This window comes from Bombina bombina, chromosome 1 (assembly GCF_027579735.1).
Source record: "Bombina bombina isolate aBomBom1 chromosome 1, aBomBom1.pri, whole genome shotgun sequence".
NCBI lineage: Eukaryota > Metazoa > Chordata > Amphibia > Anura > Bombinatoridae > Bombina > Bombina bombina.
This window is the reverse complement of record NC_069499.1, coordinates 1,045,208,080-1,045,233,276: the sequence shown is the minus strand read 5'-3', so window position 1 is coordinate 1,045,233,276 and position 25,197 is coordinate 1,045,208,080.

Below are 25,197 nucleotides of genomic sequence, written 5' to 3'. Positions count from 1 at the left end.
AGTAAGCATTAGGCGTTTTTTTTTTCCACCTCCGTATAGCCACGTGGTGGCCGTTACACTGAGTCCCTTAAGATGTATGAGGTGTTAGATTTTTTTTTGAGGAACTGACCCCCACTTGCCCTCCAGCCTCTCACCTCATCCGTTGAAACCTTGTTGTGTCCGAGCCGCTGCGGACCAGCTGGTTTTCGGGTCTAGCTAATGGGCAGCTCTGCCCGTCTCCGCCGTGAAAGTCTTGCGGTATATCAGCTGACCGAGGTGTCTGTCGCTCTCCTGGGGTCCCCGGAGCAAAGCCGCCGGTCTCTTGATATAGTACCCCACTTATTCTTACTCCGACTGGTGTGGTGGATATTCTTTTTCCCGGTTCTTAGCCAGTTTGGTAGCTGGAGCTAATTCATGCCGTGGCCATCTTCTAGGCTGGCTAGCTCCGCCCCCTCATACAGAGTTTTATGTAGAGATAAACAGATACATAACCGGCAAAAACGAATTGCCAAACTGGTATCTATAAGAGGCGCCAAAAAATGAACAATGAATGAATTATAAGGTGAGTAGTAAATACAATAAAATATTTTGACAGATATACAGTAATAAATAGAATATGTAAAAATTAAAATATATAACACATATGTTGCACAATGATCAAATAACAAATGAAATACTGTAAAGTCATATATAGCAAATATCCAAATGTGAAGCATAGTGTTGTGGATCATTTTAAAGAATTCCATTCGAGTAACCCAGATGACCTAAAAATAAAGGTAATAGATTGGATCCCACATAAATTAGGGGGCACAAATTGTCTCATGCAACTGAGAAGGCGTGAGACTTTTGGATCACAGAGCTAAAAAGTCTCTATCCAATCGGATTAAATATTGATTTAGATTTGGCAGCTTTCACATAGGAAAGGTTGCTATACAAAATATGTAATTAATCAGATCTGGGGAGGAATGTGTTAAAATTAGAAACCAAGGGGGCTTAAGAACATTTAGCAAGAGATAATTTAGTTATTAGGATTTTATAGAATATATTTTAAATTTGTTAAGGAAAATATTAAGTTGCTTAGCACTTGTGTCTATGAAGTTCATATTTAAAAATTTAAAAATTCAAATATTCTGAGATTTATTTTTGTTTGTAAAATTTCTTTTGTTTCTTGGCAACATCTTAGCAGCCCCATGGCAGGAATTAATATGAGTCAGGCAGTAATCAGCTGGATAATAGCAATTTATGGGAACAGCCTGTTAGACAGAGGGCCATTAATTTATTAGATCCAAAATACACATTGGGAAATATAGAAGATCCCACTAATCAGTTCAGTTTGCTGGAAAAATTACTTATATCAGAAGTTAAAGAATGGCAAGATCTTATTCTCCTGGATAATTACATCATGCATGATGTGATTCCTAGGGGACTAAGGATCTTTAAATTTCCTGCATTTGAACTAGAAGATGTGGAATTCTCAACCGAGTGGGAAACAGCTTTACGTAATTGTTCCACAACTTTAATACAAATTCGTATTAAATACAGAGAATATAAATTGGGCAAATTAAATGAACAAATTGCGGACACAATTGTAAGCATTAATCCGTTTTTGAAGGAAGAAAAGTGGAAAAATGTAAGTGTAAGTATAAAGAATAGAGTAAATTCCTTAGAGAGTACGGTTCTAGCTAATAAAACTGAGAAATTGGGAAGGGATATAAAAGATTTTAAAGAAGATAAGGTATATTCTTATAAGAGAAAGACAAATAAACCAAAAAATAAACCTTCCCAAAATTTAAATATGATTCCAGCTAGAGAGGGCCAGGGTGAAAGAATTACTTATCAAGGGGGTCCTAATAGGGAACAAAAATTGAAATATTCCAATAATTATGAAAAAGTTCTGTCCCCAAAACATCTAGAGACTACAAATTTAGATAAATCTAGCACTACCCCCCTGAAGATCTCCCTACCTGGAGTCGTCTTCACCCAACCGGGCCGAACTCTTCATCCGATGGACCAAAGGAAGACATCCGGAGTGGCAGAAGTCTTCATCCTATCCGGGCAGAAGAGGACATCTGGACCGGCAGACATCTTCATCCAAGCGGCATCTTCTATCTTCATCCATCCGACGAGGAGCGGCTCCATCTTCAAGACCTCCGGAGCAGAACATCCTTCTTCACCGACGACTACCGACGAATGAAGGTTCCTTTAAGTGACGTCATCCAAGATGGCGTCCCTCGAACTCCGATTGGGTGATAGGATTCTATCAGCCAATCGGAATTAAGGTAGGAAAAATCTGATTGGCTGATTGAATCAGCCAATCAGATTCAAGTTCAATCCGATTGGCTGATCCAATCAGCCAATCAGATTGAGCTTGCATTCTATTGGCTGATCGGAACAGCCAATAGAATGCGAGCTCAATCCGATTGGCTGATTAGGGGTACATAGGGATAATGTAGGTGGCGGCGGTGTGCGTTCGGCAGATTAGGGGTTAAAAATATTTATTAGAGTGGTGGCGATGTGGGGGGACCTCGGTTTAGGGGTATATAGGTAGTTTATGGGTGTTAGTGTACTTAGAGCACAGTAGTTAAGAGCTTTATAAACCAGCGTTAGCCCATAAAGCTCTTAACTACTGACTTTTTTCTGCGGATGGAGTTTTGTCGGTAGAGGCTCTATCGCTCACTTCAGCCAAGACTCTAAATACCAGCGTTAGGAAGATCCCATTGAAAAGATAGGATACGCAATTGGCGTAAGGGGATCTGCGGTATGGAAAAGTCGCGGCTTGGAAGTGAGCATTAGACCCTTTCCTGGCTGACTCTAAATACCAGTGGGCAGTAAAAAGCAGCGTTAGGAGCCCTTAACGCTGCTTTTGACGGCTAACGCAGAACTCTAGGCGAAAGAAAAAAATTGATCATAGAAGAAAATTGGAAAGTTGTTTAAAATTACAGATGTGCATTCGGGCTTTGGACAAATGCATCGAGTTTATTTATATACGAACAGCCGAAAACATTATTTGACAAACTGATGAAAAACAAATGATTGCTTAGCTAAATCAATTTGTTTATACAGTTTGGCACCAAACAAAAAGGTGCAGGAATGGGGAATTAGTTATTTTGTTTGGTTAATAAGCTCCTTTGTTTGTATTGATGTACAGTTGGTCTTACCACTCATTTGTCCATTGTCCCCTGTTCAATCCTGCTATAGTATTACTAATAACTGATGTTAAGGACAGCGGGTCAGTCACTAAAAGCTGGATATTATTCATACAGAGTTTTTTTTTTTTTTTTTTAAATATGTTTTTATTTATTTTCAATTTCAGACAAACAGGACATCATAAACATTTATGAATACAGGACCAAAATGGATGTAAATTATTATACAGCATTTCTAACATTAAGTCACTTAAAACATGTTCAAATCAGGACGGTAAGACAGGATTATGACCCTAGCTCATGAACACCCAGGACCCCCTCGTCCATCTCCCTATCTGATAACGTAAACAAGAACTTTACGAGTTATTTCTTAATCTATATTTATATGATTCCCACAGAAATAACATGTCCTCATATAAGTCCATCTTTCCACCTTTAAAGTAGTAAAATCTTTCAAGTATGAGGTCTGCATCTACCAATGCAGACCACTCATTAATATTTGGGATTGTAGGTGTCTTCCAGTTTCTAGGTATCATTTGTTTAGCTACATTGATCATTATTAGGAATAATTGCCTTCTAATCTTGCATGAGATTTGAGGAATTTCGGATAGATAAATTATTTCTAGGTTTGGGATCAGTTGTGTGTAATACCGCGTTAATTTCTACAAAGATTTTTCCCCAAAAAACATTTATAGGATCACATTTCCACCAGATATGGCTCATATTACCAATCTGGTCCCCGCATCTCCAGCATATGTTGGAGCATTTTTTGAATATATAATTTATTTTTGCAGGGGTTAGATACCACCTCATGAATATTTTGATATTAGTTTCTTTGGCTTTGGAAGAATGGGCAGACTTTGGTAAGCTTCTGAATCTACAGTACCAAGCTTTGGGTGAAGTATTAGTTCCCATTTCCTTGTCCCAGCTTTTTGTATAAGTTGGAAGGTTGGGAAACCTATTATTTATGACTATTTTATATAGAGTAGATATGGACTTCAGGGATTTCCCACCAAACATGCAAGCCTGTTCAAATTGCGTTGGCTGTCTAATAAAATCTGACTTATTTCTGTGTGAGTATATAAATGTCTGGTTTGATGGTATCGAAACCAGGAGGAGAAAAATGGTATTCTCAAATCATTGAGTTGTTGTTTAGTTTTTAACTTGCCTTTTTCTGTGATCATGAAGATGGGGATTCTAGAGATAGGGGTGTTATCATATGTTCGTTGAGACCTGGAGGGAAGTCTGTATTTAGTAGTAATTTCGTGAGGGGTGAAAATTTGGTAGAGATATTTTTGTAAGTTTTAAGTATGTATCGCCAATCTTTCCAAGTTTCGTTTGTGGTGGATAGTTTGGAGATAACCGATTGCTTTAATGATGGGATATCCCAACAACAGCTACCCAAGTTCTCTTCCGCTGCCAGAAAGTTTTCTACTTGCACCCAACTTTTAGAATTTGTTTCATTGAAACCGCACCACTCTGCTACTCTCTGGAGAGAGACTGCTAGTTTATACGAATGAAGGTGTGGGATTCCCAATTCCCCCCCATCTGAGAACCTGAAAACTGTACTCTTATTGATACAAGGAATCTTTTTACCCCACACATAGTTGTTAATGATTTTCTGTAGGACATCTAAGTCCTTTGATATATTGTGTATGGGGACCGTCTGCAAAATATACAAAACTTTGGGTAAAAGTACCATTTTTGTAGCTTGGATACGCCCTAACCAGGAAATGTTCTTTAGAGACCAGGAGGACGTTAATGACGAAAATTCACTGATCAGCCCCCCATAGTTAAGTAAGCGTGTTTGTTGTAACTCAGGGGAAAGAAATATACCTAGGTATTTTAGGCATTTTGGTTGAACTTTCAGAGGACAACTAGATCTGATGGATTCCAGGGTTTGAGGGGAGATATTCACCGGTAAGAACTCTGATTTTGACAAGTTAACTAGGAAGTTAGAGACATCCCCAAATATGGATATCTCCTGCATTGCGTGGGAGATGGAGTTTAATGGGTCTGACAGGGTTAAAAGCAGGTCATCTGCAAATATTGCTAGCTTGTGCAATCTTGCTCCTATGTCAATACCCTGTACATTAGGGTTTGCGCTAAGCCTAGTGGCCAGTGGTTCCATCGATAAAATAAACAACAAAGGGGATAAGGGACATCCCTGTCTAGACCCATTTCTTATTTCGAATGGCTCTGACAAAGTGCCATTTACTTTTACCTGGGCCGTAGGGTTAGAGTATAGTGCTAGGATTTTCTGTATAAAGGGGATGGGGAAACCAAATCGTCGTAGTGTCCAGTCAAGGTACGTCCAGTCAAGTCTGTCAAATGCCTTTTCGGCGTCAGTCGAGAGAAATATGTAAGGAGATTTTGTTTTGACTACGTATTCAATTAGGTTAAGAACTTTGACAGTATTGTCCTTGGCCTCCCTGTTAGGTACAAAGCCCGCCTGGTCTTGGTGTATTAGATGTGGGAGGATTACATTTATACGAGTTGCTAAGATTTTGGCGTAGACTTTTAAGTCAATGTTAAGGAGGGATATTGGGCGGAAATTGGCCGGTTTATCTGGGGTTTTCCCAGGTTTTTCCAAAACCGTAATATTGGCCTGGAGCATAGAGTCTGGGAAGGGAGAGGAGGGTTATATTGAATTAAAGAGATTAACTAAGTATGGCGCCAAAATCTTCGCGAAAGTTTTATAATAAAGGCCCGTAAAGCCATCTGGACCTGGAGCTTTATTGAGTTTTAATAGCTTTATAACGTCTAATACCTCTTTGATGGAGATGGGCTGGGTTAGGGCTGCTTTCTGTTCTGATTTTATTTGTGGCAATATGACTTGGTCTAGATACTGGCAGCATTTGAAAGAGTGAGAGTCAGCATCTCTATTGGGAAATAAATTGTACAGCTTATGATAAAATGTCTTAAATTCAGATGCAATGGACATGGTATCTTCTTTACTTTTGCCCGCTATATTTTGGATAGAGTGAATATATGTAGCTCGCTGCTGTTTTTTAAGAGCCCTAGCTAGCCATCTTCCAGAATTATTACCCTCTTGGTAGAAATTTTGATTAAGAGATAGTACCTGTTGCTGGGTGTGGATCTGCAAGGCAGCATTAAATTGATTTCTTTTAGCTTTCAAATTTTCAAAAATTTGAGTGTCTCCTGGGGATTTTTTGTGTAGGAGGTCTAATTCTGATATCTCTTTAGCTAGCTTTGTGTGTGTTTCCCTGTTCTGTTTTATTTATTGGGCCTTCAATTTGAGGAATTCACCCCTAATGGTGCCTTTGTGAGCTTCCCAGAGAATTTTGTGGTTGATGTCTGGGGTATTATTTATTGAAAAGTACGATTTAATTATCTTAGACACTTAGTCACTTAGTCACTAATCCGCTTTTTCCCCTTGAGTAAGGATTTGTCTAGTCTCCACTGGTAAGTGTGGAGAGGGGCTGAGGGCCAAGCTAACCTACAGCTAACCAAGGAGTGGTCTGACCATGTGGAGTGTATTATTTTTGCTTCTTTTATGAAAGAGAGTGCTAAATGGTCCACGAAAATATAGTCTAGTCTAGAGTAACTTTTCTGAGGGTTAGAAAAAAAGGTGAAGTCTTTTTTTTGTTCATTTAAGTACCTCCATGAATCATGGAGTCCTAATAACTTTAGATTTTGCCAAATGGATTCTAGATGTGGAGTTTTAATTCTGGTGTCAGGATTTGTGCAGTCAAGAGCAGAGTCGAGAGGGACATTTAAATCACCAGCGGTCACCAAGGGACCTCTGGAGTGTTGCAGGATACTGTCAGTAATTGTCATAATGAACCTATGTTGATTCCTGTTTGGTGCATAAAAGTTCACTAGGGTTACGGGTTTGCCATATAAAAGTCCTGTGAGGCATAATAATCTTCCCTCCTTATCCTTTTCAATATGGGTTTTGGTAAATGGTATAGATCTATGTATTAAAATGCAAACTCCATTGATTTTTTTTGAGGGATGAGTGCTGTGAAAATGCTGAGGGTAGTGTGATGAGAGGAAATTAGGGGTATGTTTGGATTTAAAATGGGTCTCCTGGAGCATGATTATCTGGCCTCCCTTCCTGTGCAAATCTAAGAGAGCTAGTCTACGTTTTTTAGGGCAGTTTAAACCCTTAGTATTTTGTGTGATGATGTTCAATACCTGAGAGTGTAGTGTAGTCCCACTAGCCATATATTATATATCTTCCCCTCCTGTATCTGCGTGTGTGTCTATGCCTCCTCGAGGTGGGTCCTAGGTGATCAGTCCTGTAATTACATAAAAACAAACAAAACAAGCAAACATACAAATACAAAACAAACACATAGCAAATAACATTCCTCTCAAAAAGAGAGGGACATGACAATCCAAAATACAAAATTCTGGAAAGTAGGATTATATCCCAACTGGCTAAGAATATATTAACAGTCAGTTGTTGAGTGTGAGAGTTAATCTAGAACTAGAACTGTACAAAGAATAACTATAACTATTTTCTACATAAACAAGGCCTTTTATTAGCCTAACCTTTTTACCTTTAAATTTGGTGAGTTAACTACTAACAGAAACATAGGTATATTACCACTAGATCATCAGCAGATCCCCCTTAACAAGTGTGTGTGGGGGGGGAACAAAAGGATGAGTCAGAGCATAGGCTCCACTGGATAGATTAGTGAGTCCAATGATAAGTCATCACTCTGGGCCAGAGATAGCAGTGGGGCCAGCCCCTGCGTTTCTTCTTGTCTTCCTCTGTGCTGTTTGTTGCCATTCTTTCCTCTGTGGTAAGGGAGTGATATCTAAGCTCGCCATCTGATCTTTGGAGGACAATTGATTACCAGACATGTCTGGCGGTGTGATGTCCAGTTCCTTGCAGATTTTAGGAATGTCACTTTGAGATAGGCAGATGAAGCGTCGGCCCTTGTAGACAATAATTAGTTGGAATGAGAAGCCCCATCTATATGGAATGTTCTGTTTTCTTAGTGTTGAGGTTAGAGGTTTAAGATGCCTTCTTTTGGTTAGAGTTCTTTGGGATAGATCTGCGAATATTTGAAGATCCACATTCTCAAATTTAATAGGCTGATGTTCTCTGGCAAGCTTCATTATCTCCTCTTTGACTTGGTAATTCGTAATGCGTGCTATTACGTCCCTAGGAGGTTGTGAATCTGTTGGCTTTGGTCTTAGGGCTCTGTGTACTCTATCAATTTCAACTTTAAGTGGTGTTTCAGTTTTTTTGAGAAAGTTGTACAAATCCTGCAGATAATGATCTAAATCTGATTGAGAAATAGTCTCTGGGATGCCCCTGATCCTTATATTGTGTCTTCTGGATCTATTTTCTGCATCATCAACCTTATCTTCTAACTCTTGTATTGTGGAGCCTTGTCCCCTGATGATATTATGCAAGTCTGTGATTGCTGAGGCATGAGAGTCCTGGATGTTTTCAACAGCTTCCACCCTGTGCCCTATGTCCAAGATTTCTTTTTTTAGATCACTGATTTCTTCTTTAATGCAATCCCTGACTTGAGATATTAGGTTGGAAAAGTCCTTCTTAGATGGTATAGACTCAAAGAAAGCTTTAGGCACAGTAATGGCGTCAGCTATGGTATCTGTATCAGATTCAGAAGAGGAAGATGCCTCTGCAAAATCCTGATCCTCTGTGGCTGCATTTACTGACAATTTAGGCTCAATAGTTTTGAAAAAATTATTTACCGAAGGTGTTTTATTGCTTTTGGGCCTCACGCCATTGCCTTTTTTAGAATGCTTTTTTGGTGACATCTTAGAAGAGCAAGCAGGCAAATATCCCTGGTGCTAAAAATTATAAGTGCGTATCTGCGTGATAAAGGAGGTGACTGTATTGTGAGGCTTTTAATATTGGCAGCAATTATTAAAGTTCATACAGTCCCTTTGTGTGGCTTTAAATCCTGAGTTCGATCAGCATGAAAGCTGTGTGCCAGCGCCTTATTAGTATGTGGTGGAGGAGTGAGGCCTAGGCAGGGCTTTGTACATGTTATATATTGTCCTCAAGGCCTATGATGACAGCAAACTTTTCTTTCACATAGCCCCCACTGATAGATTTTATAAAGAACAAGGGACCTGTGTTGTAGAATTATTTAGCAGAGTCTCATTTTCAAGTAAGCATTAGGCGTTTTTTTTTTTCCACCTCCGTATAGCCACGTGGTGGCCGTTACACTGAGTCCCTTAAGATGTATGAGGTGTTAGATTTTTTTTTGAGGAACTGACCCCCACTTGCCCTCCAGCCTCTCACCTCATCCGTTGAAACCTTGTTGTGTCCGAGCCGCTGCGGACCAGCTGGTTTTCGGGTCTAGCTAATGGGCAGCTCTGCCCGTCTCCGCCGTGAAAGTCTTGCGGTATATCAGCTGACCGAGGTGTCTGTCGCTCTCCTGGGGTCCCCGGAGCAAAGCCGCCGGTCTCTTGATATAGTACCCCACTTATTCTTACTCCGACTGGTGTGGTGGATATTCTTTTTCCCGGTTCTTAGCCAGTTTGGTAGCTGGAGCTAATTCATGCCGTGGCCATCTTCTAGGCTGGCTAGCTCCGCCCCCTCATACAGAGTTTTATGTAGAGATAAACAGATACATAACCGGCAAAAACGAATTGCCAAACTGGTATCTATAAGAGGCGCCAAAAAATGAACAATGAATGAATTATAAGGTGAGTAGTAAATACAATAAAATATTTTGACAGATATACAGTAATAAATAGAATATGTAAAAATTAAAATATATAACACATATGTTGCACAATGATCAAATAACAAATGAAATACTGTAAAGTCATATATAGCAAATATCCAAATGTGAAGCATAGTGTTGTGGATCATTTTAAAGAATTCCATTCGAGTAACCCAGATGACCTAAAAATAAAGGTAATAGATTGGATCCCACATAAATTAGGGGGCACAAATTGTCTCATGCAACTGAGAAGGCGTGAGACTTTTGGATCACAGAGCTAAAAAGTCTCTATCCAATCGGATTAAATATTGATTTAGATTTGGCAGCTTTCACATAGGAAAGGTTGCTATACAAAATATGTAATTAATCAGATCTGGGGAGGAATGTGTTAAAATTAGAAACCAAGGGGGCTTAAGAACATTTAGCAAGAGATAATTTAGTTATTAGGATTTTATAGAATATATTTTAAATTTGTTAAGGAAAATATTAAGTTGCTTAGCACTTGTGTCTATGAAGTTCATATTTAAAAATTTAAAAATTCAAATATTCTGAGATTTATTTTTGTTTGTAAAATTTCTTTTGTTTCTTGGCAACATCTTAGCAGCCCCATGGCAGGAATTAATATGAGTCAGGCAGTAATCAGCTGGATAATAGCAATTTATGGGAACAGCCTGTTAGACAGAGGGCCATTAATTTATTAGATCCAAAATACACATTGGGAAATATAGAAGATCCCACTAATCAGTTCAGTTTGCTGGAAAAATTACTTATATCAGAAGTTAAAGAATGGCAAGATCTTATTCTCCTGGATAATTACATCATGCATGATGTGATTCCTAGGGGACTAAGGATCTTTAAATTTCCTGCATTTGAACTAGAAGATGTGGAATTCTCAACCGAGTGGGAAACAGCTTTACGTAATTGTTCCACAACTTTAATACAAATTCGTATTAAATACAGAGAATATAAATTGGGCAAATTAAATGAACAAATTGCGGACACAATTGTAAGCATTAATCCGTTTTTGAAGGAAGAAAAGTGGAAAAATGTAAGTGTAAGTATAAAGAATAGAGTAAATTCCTTAGAGAGTACGGTTCTAGCTAATAAAACTGAGAAATTGGGAAGGGATATAAAAGATTTTAAAGAAGATAAGGTATATTCTTATAAGAGAAAGACAAATAAACCAAAAAATAAACCTTCCCAAAATTTAAATATGATTCCAGCTAGAGAGGGCCAGGGTGAAAGAATTACTTATCAAGGGGGTCCTAATAGGGAACAAAAATTGAAATATTCCAATAATTATGAAAAAGTTCTGTCCCCAAAACATCTAGAGACTACAAATTTAGATAAATCTAACACTACCCCCCTGAAGATCTCCCTACCTGGAGTCGTCTTCACCCAACCGGGCCGAACTCTTCATCCGATGGACCAAAGGAAGACATCCGGAGTGGCAGAAGTCTTCATCCTATCCGGGCAGAAGAGGACATCTGGACCGGCAGACATCTTCATCCAGGCGGCATCTTCTATCTTCATCCATCCGACGAGGAGCGGCTCCATCTTCAAGACCTCCGGAGCAGAACATCCTTCTTCACCGACGACTACCGACGAATGAAGGTTCCTTTAAGTGACGTCATCCAAGATGGCGTCCCTCGAACTCCGATTGGGTGATAGGATTCTATCAGCCAATCGGAATTAAGGTAGGAAAAATCTGATTGGCTGATTGAATCAGCCAATCAGATTCAAGTTCAATCCGATTGGCTGATCCAATCAGCCAATCAGATTGAGCTTGCATTCTATTGGCTGATCGGAACAGCCAATAGAATGCGAGCTCAATCCGATTGGCTGATTAGGGGTACATAGGGATAATGTAGGTGGCGGCGGTGTGGGTTCGGCAGATTAGGGGTTAAAAATATTTATTAGAGTGGTGGCGATGTGGGGGGACCTCGGTTTAGGGGTATATAGGTAGTTTATGGGTGTTAGTGTACTTAGAGCACAGTAGTTAAGAGCTTTATAAACCAGCGTTAGCCCATAAAGCTCTTAACTACTGACTTTTTTCTGCGGATGGAGTTTTGTCGGTAGAGGCTCTATCGCTCACTTCAGCCAAGACTCTAAATACCAGCGTTAGGAAGATCCCATTGAAAAGATAGGATACGCAATTGGCGTAAGGGGATCTGCGGTATGGAAAAGTTGCGGCTTGGAAGTGAGCATTAGACCCTTTCCTGGCTGACTCTAAATACCAGTGGGCAGTAAAAAGCAGCGTTAGGAGCCCTTAACGCTGCTTTTGACGGCTAACGCAGAACTCTAGGCGAAAGAAAAAAATTGATCATAGAAGAAAATTGGAAAGTTGTTTAAAATTACAGATGTGCATTCGGGCTTTGGACAAATGCATCGAGTTTATTTATATACGAACAGCCGAAAACATTATTTGACAAACTGATGAAAAACAAATGATTGCTTAGCTAAATCAATTTGTTTATACAGTTTGGCACCAAACAAAAAGGTGCAGGAATGGGGAATTAGTTATTTTGTTTGGTTAATAAGCTCCTTTGTTTGTATTGATGTACAGTTGGTCTTACCACTCATTTGTCCATTGTCCCCTGTTCAATCCTGCTATAGTATTACTAATAACTGATGTTAAGGACAGCGGGTCAGTCACTAAAAGCTGGATATTATTCATACAGAGTTTTTTTTTTTTTTTTTTTAAATATGTTTTTATTTATTTTCAATTTCAGACAAACAGGACATCATAAACATTTATGAATACAGGACCAAAATGGATGTAAATTATTATACAGCATTTCTAACATTAAGTCACTTAAAACATGTTCAAATCAGGACGGTAAGACAGGATTATGACCCTAGCTCATGAACACCCAGGACCCCCTCGTCCATCTCCCTATCTGATAACGTAAACAAGAACTTTACGAGTTATTTCTTAATCTATATTTATATGATTCCCACAGAAATAACATGTCCTCATATAAGTCCATCTTTCCACCTTTAAGGTAGTAAAATCTTTCAAGTATGAGGTCTGCATCTACCAATGCAGACCACTCATTAATATTTGGGATTGTAGGTGTCTTCCAGTTTCTAGGTATCATTTGTTTAGCTACATTGATCATTATTAGGAATAATTGCCTTCTAATCTTGCATGAGATTTGAGGAATTTCGGATAGATAAATTATTTCTAGGTTTGGGATCAGTTGTGTGTGTAATACCGCGTTAATTTCTACAAAGATTTTTCCCCAAAAAACATTTATAGGATCACATTTCCACCAGATATGGCTCATATTACCAATCTGGTCCCCGCATCTCCAGCATATGTTGGAGCATTTTTTGAATATATAATTTATTTTTGCAGGGGTTAGATACCACCTCATGAATATTTTGATATTAGTTTCTTTGGCTTTGGAAGAATGGGCAGACTTTGGTAAGCTTCTGAATCTACAGTACCAAGCTTTGGGTGAAGTATTAGTTCCCATTTCCTTGTCCCAGCTTTTTGTATAAGTTGGAAGGTTGGGAAACCTATTATTTATGACTATTTTATATAGAGTAGATATGGACTTCAGGGATTTCCCACCAAACATGCAAGCCTGTTCAAATTGCGTTGGCTGTCTAATAAAATCTGACTTATTTCTGTGTGAGTATATAAATGTCTGGTTTGATGGTATCGAAACCAGGAGGAGAAAAATGGTATTCTCAAATCATTGAGTTGTTGTTTAGTTTTTAACTTGCCTTTTTCTGTGATCATGAAGATGGGGATTCTAGAGATAGGGGTGTTATCATATGTTCGTTGAGACCTGGAGGGAAGTCTGTATTTAGTAGTAATTTCGTGAGGGGTGAAAATTTGGTAGAGATATTTTTGTAAGTTTTAAGTATGTATCGCCAATCTTTCCAAGTTTCGTTTGTGGTGGATAGTTTGGAGATAACCGATTGCTTTAATGATGGGATATCCCAACAACAGCTACCCAAGTTCTCTTCCGCTGCCAGAAAGTTTTCTACTTGCACCCAACTTTTAGAATTTGTTTCATTGAAACCGCACCACTCTGCTACTCTCTGGAGAGAGACTGCTAGTTTATACGAATGAAGGTGTGGGATTCCCAATTCCCCCCCTATCTGAGAACCTGAAAACTGTACTCTTATTGATACAAGGAATCTTTTTACCCCACACATAGTTGTTAATGATTTTCTGTAGGACATCTAAGTCCTTTGATATATTGTGTATGGGGACCGTCTGCAAAATATACAAAACTTTGGGTAAAAGTACCATTTTTGTAGCTTGGATACGCCCTAACCAGGAAATGTTCTTTAGAGACCAGGAGGACGTTAATGACGAAAATTCACTGATCAGCCCCCCATAGTTAAGTAAGCGTGTTTGTTGTAACTCAGGGGAAAGAAATATACCTAGGTATTTTAGGCATTTTGGTTGAACTTTCAGAGGACAACTAGATCTGATGGATTCCAGGGTTTGAGGGGAGATATTCACCGGTAAGAACTCTGATTTTGACAAGTTAACTAGGAAGTTAGAGACATCCCCAAATATGGATATCTCCTGCATTGCGTGGGAGATGGAGTTTAATGGGTCTGACAGGGTTAAAAGCAGGTCATCTGCAAATATTGCTAGCTTGTGCGATCTTGCTCCTATGTCAATACCCTGTACATTAGGGTTTGCGCTAAGCCTAGTGGCCAGTGGTTCCATCGATAAAATAAACAACAAAGGGGATAAGGGACATCCCTGTCTAGACCCATTTCTTATTTCGAATGGCTCTGACAAAGTGCCATTTACTTTTACCTGGGCCGTAGGGTTAGAGTATAGTGCTAGGATTTTCTGTATAAAGGGGATGGGGAAACCAAATCGTCGTAGTGTCCAGTCAAGGTACGTCCAGTCAAGTCTGTCAAATGCCTTTTCGGCGTCAGTCGAGAGAAATATGTAAGGAGATTTTGTTTTGACTACGTATTCAATTAGGTTAAGAACTTTGACAGTATTGTCCTTGGCCTCCCTGTTAGGTACAAAGCCCGCCTGGTCTTGGTGTATTAGATGTGGGAGGATTACATTTATACGAGTTGCTAAGATTTTGGCGTAGACTTTTAAGTCAATGTTAAGGAGGGATATTGGGCGGAAATTGGCCGGTTTATCTGGGGTTTTCCCAGGTTTTTCCAAAACCGTAATATTGGCCTGGAGCATAGAGTCTGGGAAGGGAGAGGAGGGTTATATTGAATTAAAGAGATTAACTAAGTATGGCGCCAAAATCTTCGCGAAAGTTTTATAATAAAGGCCCGTAAAGCCATCTGGACCTGGAGCTTTATTGAGTTTTAATAGCTTTATAACGTCTAATACCTCTTTGATGGAGATGGGCTGGGTTAGGGCTGCTTTCTGTTCTGATTTTATTTGTGGCAATATGACTTGGTCTAGATACTGGCAGCATTTGAAAGAGTGAGAGTCAGCATCTCTATTGGGAAATAAATTGTACAGCTTATGATAAAATGTCTTAAATTCAGATGCAATGGACATGGTATCTTCTTTACTTTTGCCCGCTATATTTTGGATAGAGTGAATATATGTAGCTCACTGCTGTTTTTTAAGAGCCCTAGCTAGCCATCTTCCAGAATTATTACCCTCTTGGTAGAAATTTTGATTAAGAGATAGTACCTGTTGCTGGGTGTGGATCTGCAAGGCAGCATTAAATTGATTTCTTTTAGCTTTCAAATTTTCAAAAATTTGAGTGTCTCCTGGGGATTTTTTGTGTAGGAGGTCTAATTCTGATATCTCTTTAGCTAGCTTTGTGTGTGTTTCCCTGTTCTGTTTTATTTATTGGGCCTTCAATTTGAGGAATTCACCCCTAATGGTGCCTTTGTGAGCTTCCCAGAGAATTTTGTGGTTGATGTCTGGGGTATTATTTATTGAAAAGTACGATTTAATTATCTTAGACACTTAGTCACTTAGTCACTAATCCGCTTTTTCCCCTTGAGTAAGGATTTGTCTAGTCTCCACTGGTAAGTGTGGAGAGGGGCTGAGGGCCAAGCTAACCTACAGCTAACCAAGGAGTGGTCTGACCATGTGGAGTGTATTATTTTTGCTTCTTTTATGAAAGAGAGTGCTAAATGGTCCACGAAAATATAGTCTAGTCTAGAGTAACTTTTCTGAGGGTTAGAAAAAAAGGTGAAGTCTTTTTTTTGTTCATTTAAGTACCTCCATGAATCATGGAGTCCTAATAACTTTAGATTTTGCCAAATGGATTCTAGATGTGGAGTTTTAATTCTGGTGTCAGGATTTGTGCAGTCAAGAGCAGAGTCGAGAGGGACATTTAAATCACCAGCGGTCACCAAGGGACCTCTGGAGTGTTGCAGGATACTGTCAGTAATTGTCATAATGAACCTATGTTGATTCCTGTTTGGTGCATAAAAGTTCACTAGGGTTACGGGTTTGCCATATAAAAGTCCTGTGAGGCATAATAATCTTCCCTCCTTATCCTTTTCAATATGGGTTTTGGTAAATGGTATAGATCTATGTATTAAAATGCAAACTCCATTGATTTTTTTTGAGGGATGAGTGCTGTGAAAATGCTGAGGGTAGTGTGATGAGAGGAAATTAGGGGTATGTTTGGATTTAAAATGGGTCTCCTGGAGCATGATTATCTGGCCTCCCTTCCTGTGCAAATCTAAGAGAGCTAGTCTACGTTTTTTAGGGCAGTTTAAACCCTTAGTATTTTGTGTGATGATGTTCAATACCTGAGAGTGTAGTGTAGTCCCACTAGCCATATATTATATATCTTCCCCTCCTGTATCTGCGTGTGTGTCTATGCCTCCTCGAGGTGGGTCCTAGGTGATCAGTCCTGTAATTACATAAAAACAAACAAAACAAGCAAACATACAAATACAAAACAAACACATAGCAAATAACATTCCTCTCAAAAAGAGAGGGACATGACAATCCAAAATACAAAATTCTGGAAAGTAGGATTATATCCCAACTGGCTAAGAATATATTAACAGTCAGTTGTTGAGTGTGAGAGTTAATCTAGAACTAGAACTGTACAAAGAATAACTATAACTATTTTCTACATAAACAAGGCCTTTTATTAGCCTAACCTTTTTACCTTTAAATTTGGTGAGTTAACTACTAACAGAAACATAGGTATATTACCACTAGATCATCAGCAGATCCCCCTTAACAAGTGTGTGTGGGGGGGGAACAAAAGGATGAGTCAGAGCATAGGCTCCACTGGATAGATTAGTGAGTCCAATGATAAGTCATCACTCTGGGCCAGAGATAGCAGTGGGGCCAGCCCCTGCGTTTCTTCTTGTCTTCCTCTGTGCTGTTTGTTGCCATTCTTTCCTCTGTGGTAAGGGAGTGATATCTAAGCTCGCCATCTGATCTTTGGAGGACAATTGATTACCAGACATGTCTGGCGGTGTGATGTCCAGTTCCTTGCAGATTTTAGGAATGTCACTTTGAGATAGGCAGATGAAGCGTCGGCCCTTGTAGACAATAATTAGTTGGAATGAGAAGCCCCATCTATATGGAATGTTCTGTTTTCTTAGTGTTGAGGTTAGAGGTTTAAGATGCCTTCTTTTGGTTAGAGTTCTTTGGGATAGATCTGCGAATATTTGAAGATCCACATTCTCAAATTTAATAGGCTGATGTTCTCTGGCAAGCTTCATTATCTCCTCTTTGACTTGGTAATTCGTAATGCGTGCTATTACGTCCCTAGGAGGTTGTGAATCTGTTGGCTTTGGTCTTAGGGCTCTGTGTACTCTATCAATTTCAACTTTAAGTGGTGTTTCAGTTTTTTTGAGAAAGTTGTACAAATCCTGCAGATAATGATCTAAATCTGATTGAGAAATAGTCTCTGGGATGCCCCTGATCCTTATATTGTGTCTTCTGGATCTATTTTCTGCATCATCAACCTTATCTTCTAACTCTTGTATTGTGGAGCCTTGTCCCCTGATGATATTATGCAAGTCTGTGATTGCTGAGGCATGAGAGTCCTGGATGTTTTCAACAGCTTCCACCCTGTGCCCTATGTCCAAGATTTCTTTTTTTAGATCACTGATTTCTTCTTTAATGCAATCCCTGACTTGAGATATTAGGTTGGAAAAGTCCTTCTTAGATGGTATAGACTCAAAGAAAGCTTTAGGCACAGTAATGGCGTCAGCTATGGTATCTGTATCAGATTCAGAAGAGGAAGATGCCTCTGCAAAATCCTGATCCTCTGTGGCTGCATTTACTGACAATTTAGGCTCAATAGTTTTGAAAAAATTATTTACCGAAGGTGTTTTATTGCTTTTGGGCCTCACGCCATTGCCTTTTTTAGAATGCTTTTTTGGTGACATCTTAGAAGAGCAAGCAGGCAAATATCCCTGGTGCTAAAAATTATAAGTGCGTATCTGCGTGATAAAGGAGGTGACTGTATTGTGAGGCTTTTAATATTGGCAGCAATTATTAAAGTTCATACAGTCCCTTTGTGTGGCTTTAAATCCTGAGTTCGATCAGCATGAAAGCTGTGTGCCAGCGCCTTATTAGTATGTGGTGGAGGAGTGAGGCCTAGGCAGGGCTTTGTACATGTTATATATTGTCCTCAAGGCCTATGATGACAGCAAACTTTTCTTTCACATAGCCCCCACTGATAGATTTTATAAAGAACAAGGGACCTGTGTTGTAGAATTATTTAGCAGAGTCTCATTTTCAAGTAAGCATTAGGCGTTTTTTTTTTCCACCTCCGTATAGCCACGTGGTGGCCGTTACACTGAGTCCCTTAAGATGTATGAGGTGTTAGATTTTTTTTTGAGGAACTGACCCCCACTTGCCCTCCAGCCTCTCACCTCATCCGTTGAAACCTTGTTGTGTCCGAGCCGCTGCGGACCAGCTGGTTTTCGGGTCTAGCTAATGGGCAGCTCTGCCCGTCTCCGCCGTGAAAGTCTTGCGGTATATCAGCTGACCGAGGTGTCTGTCGCTCTCCTGGGGTCCCCGGAGCAAAGCCGCCGGTCTCTTGATATAGTACCCCCACTTATTCTTACTCCGACTGGTGTGGTGGATATTCTTTTTCCCGGTTCTTAGCCAGTTTGGTAGCTGGAGCTAATTCATGCCGTGGCCATCTTCTAGGCTGGCTAGCTCCGCCCCCTCATACAGAGTTTTATGTAGAGATAAACAGATACATAACCGGCAAAAACGAATTGCCAAACTGGTATCTATAAGAGGCGCCAAAAAATGAACAATGAATGAATTATAAGGTGAGTAGTAAATACAATAAAATATTTTGACAGATATACAGTAATAAATAGAATATGTAAAAATTAAAATATATAACACATATGTTGCACAATGATCAAATAACAAATGAAATACTGTAAAGTCATATATAGCAAATATCCAAATGTGAAGCATAGTGTTGTGGATCATTTTAAAGAATTCCATTCGAGTAACCCAGATGACCTAAAAATAAAGGTAATAGATTGGATCCCACATAAATTAGGGGGCACAAATTGTCTCATGCAACTGAGAAGGCGTGAGACTTTTGGATCACAGAGCTAAAAAGTCTCTATCCAATCGGATTAAATATTGATTTAGATTTGGCAGCTTTCACATAGGAAAGGTTGCTATACAAAATATGTAATTAATCAGATCTGGGGAGGAATGTGTTAAAATTAGAAACCAAGGGGGCTTAAGAACATTTAGCAAGAGATAATTTAGTTATTAGGATTTTATAGAATATATTTTAAATTTGTTAAGGAAAATATTAAGTTGCTTAGCACTTGTGTCTATGAAGTTCATATTTAAAAATTTAAAAATTCAAATATTCTGAGATTTATTTTTGTTTGTAAAATTTCTTTTGTTTCTTGGCAACATCTTAGCAGCCCCATGGCAGGAATTAATATGAGTCAGGCAGTAATCAGCTGGATAATAGCAATTTATGGGAACAGCCTGTTAGACAGAGGGCCATTAATTTATTAGATCCAAAATACACATTGGGAAATATAGAAGATCCCACTAATCAGTTCAGTTTGCTGGAAAAATTACTTATATCAGAAGTTAAAGAATGGCAAGATCTTATTCTCCTGGATAATTACATCATGCATGATGTGATTCCTAGGGGACTAAGGATCTTTAAATTTCCTGCATTTGAACTAGAAGATGTGGAATTCTCAACCGAGTGGGAAACAGCTTTACGTAATTGTTCCACAACTTTAATACAAATTCGTATTAAATACAGAGAATATAAATTGGGCAAATTAAATGAACAAATTGCGGACACAATTGTAAGCATTAATCCGTTTTTGAAGGAAGAAAAGTGGAAAAATGTAAGTGTAAGTATAAAGAATAGAGTAAATTCCTTAGAGAGTACGGTTCTAGCTAATAAAACTGAGAAATTGGGAAGGGATATAAAAGATTTTAAAGAAGATAAGGTATATTCTTATAAGAGAAAGACAAATAAACCAAAAAATAAACCTTCCCAAAATTTAAATATGATTCCAGCTAGAGAGGGCCAGGGTGAAAGAATTACTTATCAAGGGGGTCCTAATAGGGAACAAAAATTGAAATATTCCAATAATTATGAAAAAGTTCTGTCCCCAAAACATCTAGAGACTACAAATTTAGATAAATCTAACACTACCCCCCCTGAAGATCTCCCTACCTGGAGTCGTCTTCACCCAACCGGGCCGAACTCTTCATCCGATGGACCAAAGGAAGACATCCGGAGTGGCAGAAGTCTTCATCCTATCCGGGCAGAAGAGGACATCTGGACCGGCAGACATCTTCATCCAGGCGGCATCTTCTATCTTCATCCATCCGACGAGGAGCGGCTCCATCTTCAAGACCTCCGGAGCAGAACATCCTTCTTCACCGACGACTACCGACGAATGAAGGTTCCTTTAAGTGACGTCATCCAAGATGGCGTCCCTCGAACTCCGATTGGGTGATAGGATTCTATCAGCCAATCGGAATTAAGGTAGGAAAAATCTGATTGGCTGATTGAATCAGCCAATCAGATTCAAGTTCAATCCGATTGGCTGATCCAATCAGCCAATCAGATTGAGCTTGCATTCTATTGGCTGATCGGAACAGCCAATAGAATGCGAGCTCAATCTGATTGGCTGATTAGGGGTACATAGGGATAATGTAGGTGGCGGCGGTGTGGGTTCGGCAGATTAGGGGTTAAAAATATTTATTAGAGTGGTGGCGATGTGGGGGGACCTCGGTTTAGGGGTATATAGGTAGTTTATGGGTGTTAGTGTACTTAGAGCACAGTAGTTAAGAGCTTTATAAACCAGCGTTAGCCCATAAAGCTCTTAACTACTGACTTTTTTCTGCGGATGGAGTTTTGTCGGTAGAGGCTCTATCGCTCACTTCAGCCAAGACTCTAAATACCAGCGTTAGGAAGATCCCATTGAAAAGATAGGATACGCAATTGGCGTAAGGGGATCTGCGGTATGGAAAAGTTGCGGCTTGGAAGTGAGCATTAGACCCTTTCCTGGCTGACTCTAAATACCAGTGGGCAGTAAAAAGCAGCGTTAGGAGCCCTTAACGCTGCTTTTGACGGCTAACGCAGAACTCTAGGCGAAAGAAAAAAATTGATCATAGAAGAAAATTGGAAAGTTGTTTAAAATTACAGATGTGCATTCGGGCTTTGGACAAATGCATCGAGTTTATTTATATACGAACAGCCGAAAACATTATTTGACAAACTGATGAAAAACAAATGATTGCTTAGCTAAATCAATTTGTTTATACAGTTTGGCACCAAACAAAAAGGTGCAGGAATGGGGAATTAGTTATTTTGTTTGGTTAATAAGCTCCTTTGTTTGTATTGATGTACAGTTGGTCTTACCACTCATTTGTCCATTGTCCCCTGTTCAATCCTGCTATAGTATTACTAATAACTGATGTTAAGGACAGCGGGTCAGTCACTAAAAGCTGGATATTATTCATACAGAGTTTTTTTTTTTTTTTTTTTAAATATGTTTTTATTTATTTTCAATTTCAGACAAACAGGACATCATAAACATTTATGAATACAGGACCAAAATGGATGTAAATTATTATACAGCATTTCTAACATTAAGTCACTTAAAACATGTTCAAATCAGGACGGTAAGACAGGATTATGACCCTAGCTCATGAACACCCAGGACCCCCTCGTCCATCTCCCTATCTGATAACGTAAACAAGAACTTTACGAGTTATTTCTTAATCTATATTTATATGATTCCCACAGAAATAACATGTCCTCATATAAGTCCATCTTTCCACCTTTAAGGTAGTAAAATCTTTCAAGTATGAGGTCTGCATCTACCAATGCAGACCACTCATTAATATTTGGGATTGTAGGTGTCTTCCAGTTTCTAGGTATCATTTGTTTAGCTACATTGATCATTATTAGGAATAATTGCCTTCTAATCTTGCATGAGATTTGAGGAATTTCGGATAGATAAATTATTTCTAGGTTTGGGATCAGTTGTGTGTGTAATACCGCGTTAATTTCTACAAAGATTTTTCCCCAAAAAACATTTATAGGATCACATTTCCACCAGATATGGCTCATATTACCAATCTGGTCCCCGCATCTCCAGCATATGTTGGAGCATTTTTTGAATATATAATTTATTTTTGCAGGGGTTAGATACCACCTCATGAATATTTTGATATTAGTTTCTTTGGCTTTGGAAGAATGGGCAGACTTTGGTAAGCTTCTGAATCTACAGTACCAAGCTTTGGGTGAAGTATTAGTTCCCATTTCCTTGTCCCAGCTTTTTGTATAAGTTGGAAGGTTGGGAAACCTATTATTTATGACTATTTTATATAGAGTAGATATGGACTTCAGGGATTTCCCACCAAACATGCAAGCCTGTTCAAATTGCGTTGGCTGTCTAATAAAATCTGACTTATTTCTGTGTGAGTATATAAATGTCTGGTTTGATGGTATCGAAACCAGGAGGAGAAAAATGGTATTCTCAAATAATTGAGTTGTTGTTTAGTTTTTAACTTGCCTTTTTCTGTGATCATGAAGATGGGGATTCTAGAGATAGGGGTGTTATCATATGTTCGTTGAGACCTGGAGGGAAGTCTGTATTTAGTAGTAATTTCGTGAGGGGTGAAAATTTGGTAGAGATATTTTTGTAAGTTTTAAGTATGTATCGCCAATCTTTCCAAGTTTCGTTTGTGGTGGATAGTTTGGAGATAACCGATTGCTTTAATGATGGGATATCCCAACAACAGCTACCCAAGTTCTCTTCCGCTGCCAGAAAGTTTTCTACTTGCACCCAACTTTTAGAATTTGTTTCATTGAAACCGCACCACTCTGCTACTCTCTGGAGAGAGACTGCTAGTTTATACGAATGAAGGTGTGGGATTCCCAATTCCCCCCCTATCTGAGAACCTGAAAACTGTACTCTTATTGATACAAGGAATCTTTTTACCCCACACATAGTTGTTAATGATTTTCTGTAGGACATCTAAGTCCTTTGATATATTGTGTATGGGGACCGTCTGCAAAATATACAAAACTTTGGGTAAAAGTACCATTTTTGTAGCTTGGATACGCCCTAACCAGGAAATGTTCTTTAGAGACCAGGAGGACGTTAATGACGAAAATTCACTGATCAGCCCCCCATAGTTAAGTAAGCGTGTTTGTTGTAACTCAGGGGAAAGAAATATACCTAGGTATTTTAGGCATTTTGGTTGAACTTTCAGAGGACAACTAGATCTGATGGATTCCAGGGTTTGAGGGGAGATATTCACCGGTAAGAACTCTGATTTTGACAAGTTAACTAGGAAGTTAGAGACATCCCCAAATATGGATATCTCCTGCATTGCGTGGGAGATGGAGTTTAATGGGTCTGACAGGGTTAAAAGCAGGTCATCTGCAAATATTGCTAGCTTGTGCGATCTTGCTCCTATGTCAATACCCTGTACATTAGGGTTTGCGCTAAGCCTAGTGGCCAGTGGTTCCATCGATAAAATAAACAACAAAGGGGATAAGGGACATCCCTGTCTAGACCCATTTCTTATTTCGAATGGCTCTGACAAAGTGCCATTTACTTTTACCTGGGCCGTAGGGTTAGAGTATAGTGCTAGGATTTTCTGTATAAAGGGGATGGGGAAACCAAATTGTCGTAGTGTCCAGTCAAGGTACGTCCAGTCAAGTCTGTCAAATGCCTTTTCGGCGTCAGTCGAGAGAAATATGTAAGGAGATTTTGTTTTGACTACGTATTCAATTAGGTTAAGAACTTTGACAGTATTGTCCTTGGCCTCCCTGTTAGGTACAAAGCCCGCCTGGTCTTGGTGTATTAGATGTGGGAGGATTACATTTATACGAGTTGCTAAGATTTTGGCGTAGACTTTTAAGTCAATGTTAAGGAGGGATATTGGGCGGAAATTGGCCGGTTTATCTGGGGTTTTCCCAGGTTTTTCCAAAACCGTAATATTGGCCTGGAGCATAGAGTCTGGGAAGGGAGAGGAGGGTTATATTGAATTAAAGAGATTAACTAAGTATGGCGCCAAAATCTGGACCTGGAGCTTTATTGAGTTTTAATAGCTTTATAACGTCTAATACCTCTTTGATGGAGATGGGCTGGGTTAGGGCTGCTTTCTGTTCTGATTTTATTTGTGGCATTATGACTTGGTCTAGATACTGGCGGCATTTGAAAGAGTGAGAGTCAGCATCTCTATTGGGAAATAAATTGTACAGCTTATGATAAAATGTCTTAAATTCAGATGCAATGGACATGGTATCTTCTTTACTTTTGCCCGCTGTATTTTGGATAGAGTGAATATATGTAGCTCGCTGCTGTTTTTTAAGAGCCCTAGCTAGCCATCTTCCAGATTTATTACCCTCTTGGTAGAAAGTTTGATTAAGAGATAGTACCTGTTGCTGGGTGTGGATCTGCAAGGCAGCATTAAATTGATTTCTTTTAGCTTTCAAATTTTCAAAAATTTGAGTGTCTCCTGGGGATTTTTTGTGTAGGAGGTCTAATTCTGATATCTCTTTAGCTAGCTTTGTGTGTGTTTCCCTGTTCTGTTTTATTTATTGGGCCTTCAATTTGAGGAATTCACCCCTAATGGTGCCTTTGTGAGCTTCCCAGAGAATTTTGTGGTTGATGTCTGGGGTATTATTTATTGAAAAGTACGATTTAATTATCTTAGACACTTAGTCACTTAGTCACTAATCCGCTTTTTCCCCTTGAGTAAGGATTTGTCTAGTCTCCACTGGTAAGTGTGGAGAGGGGCTGAGGGCCAAGCTAACCTACAGCTAACCAAGGAGTGGTCTGACCATGTGGAGTGTATTATTTTTGCTTCTTTTATGAAAGAGAGTGCTAAATGGTCCACGAAAATATAGTCTAGTCTAGAGTAACTTTTCTGAGGGTTAGAAAAAAAGGTGAAGTCTTTTTTT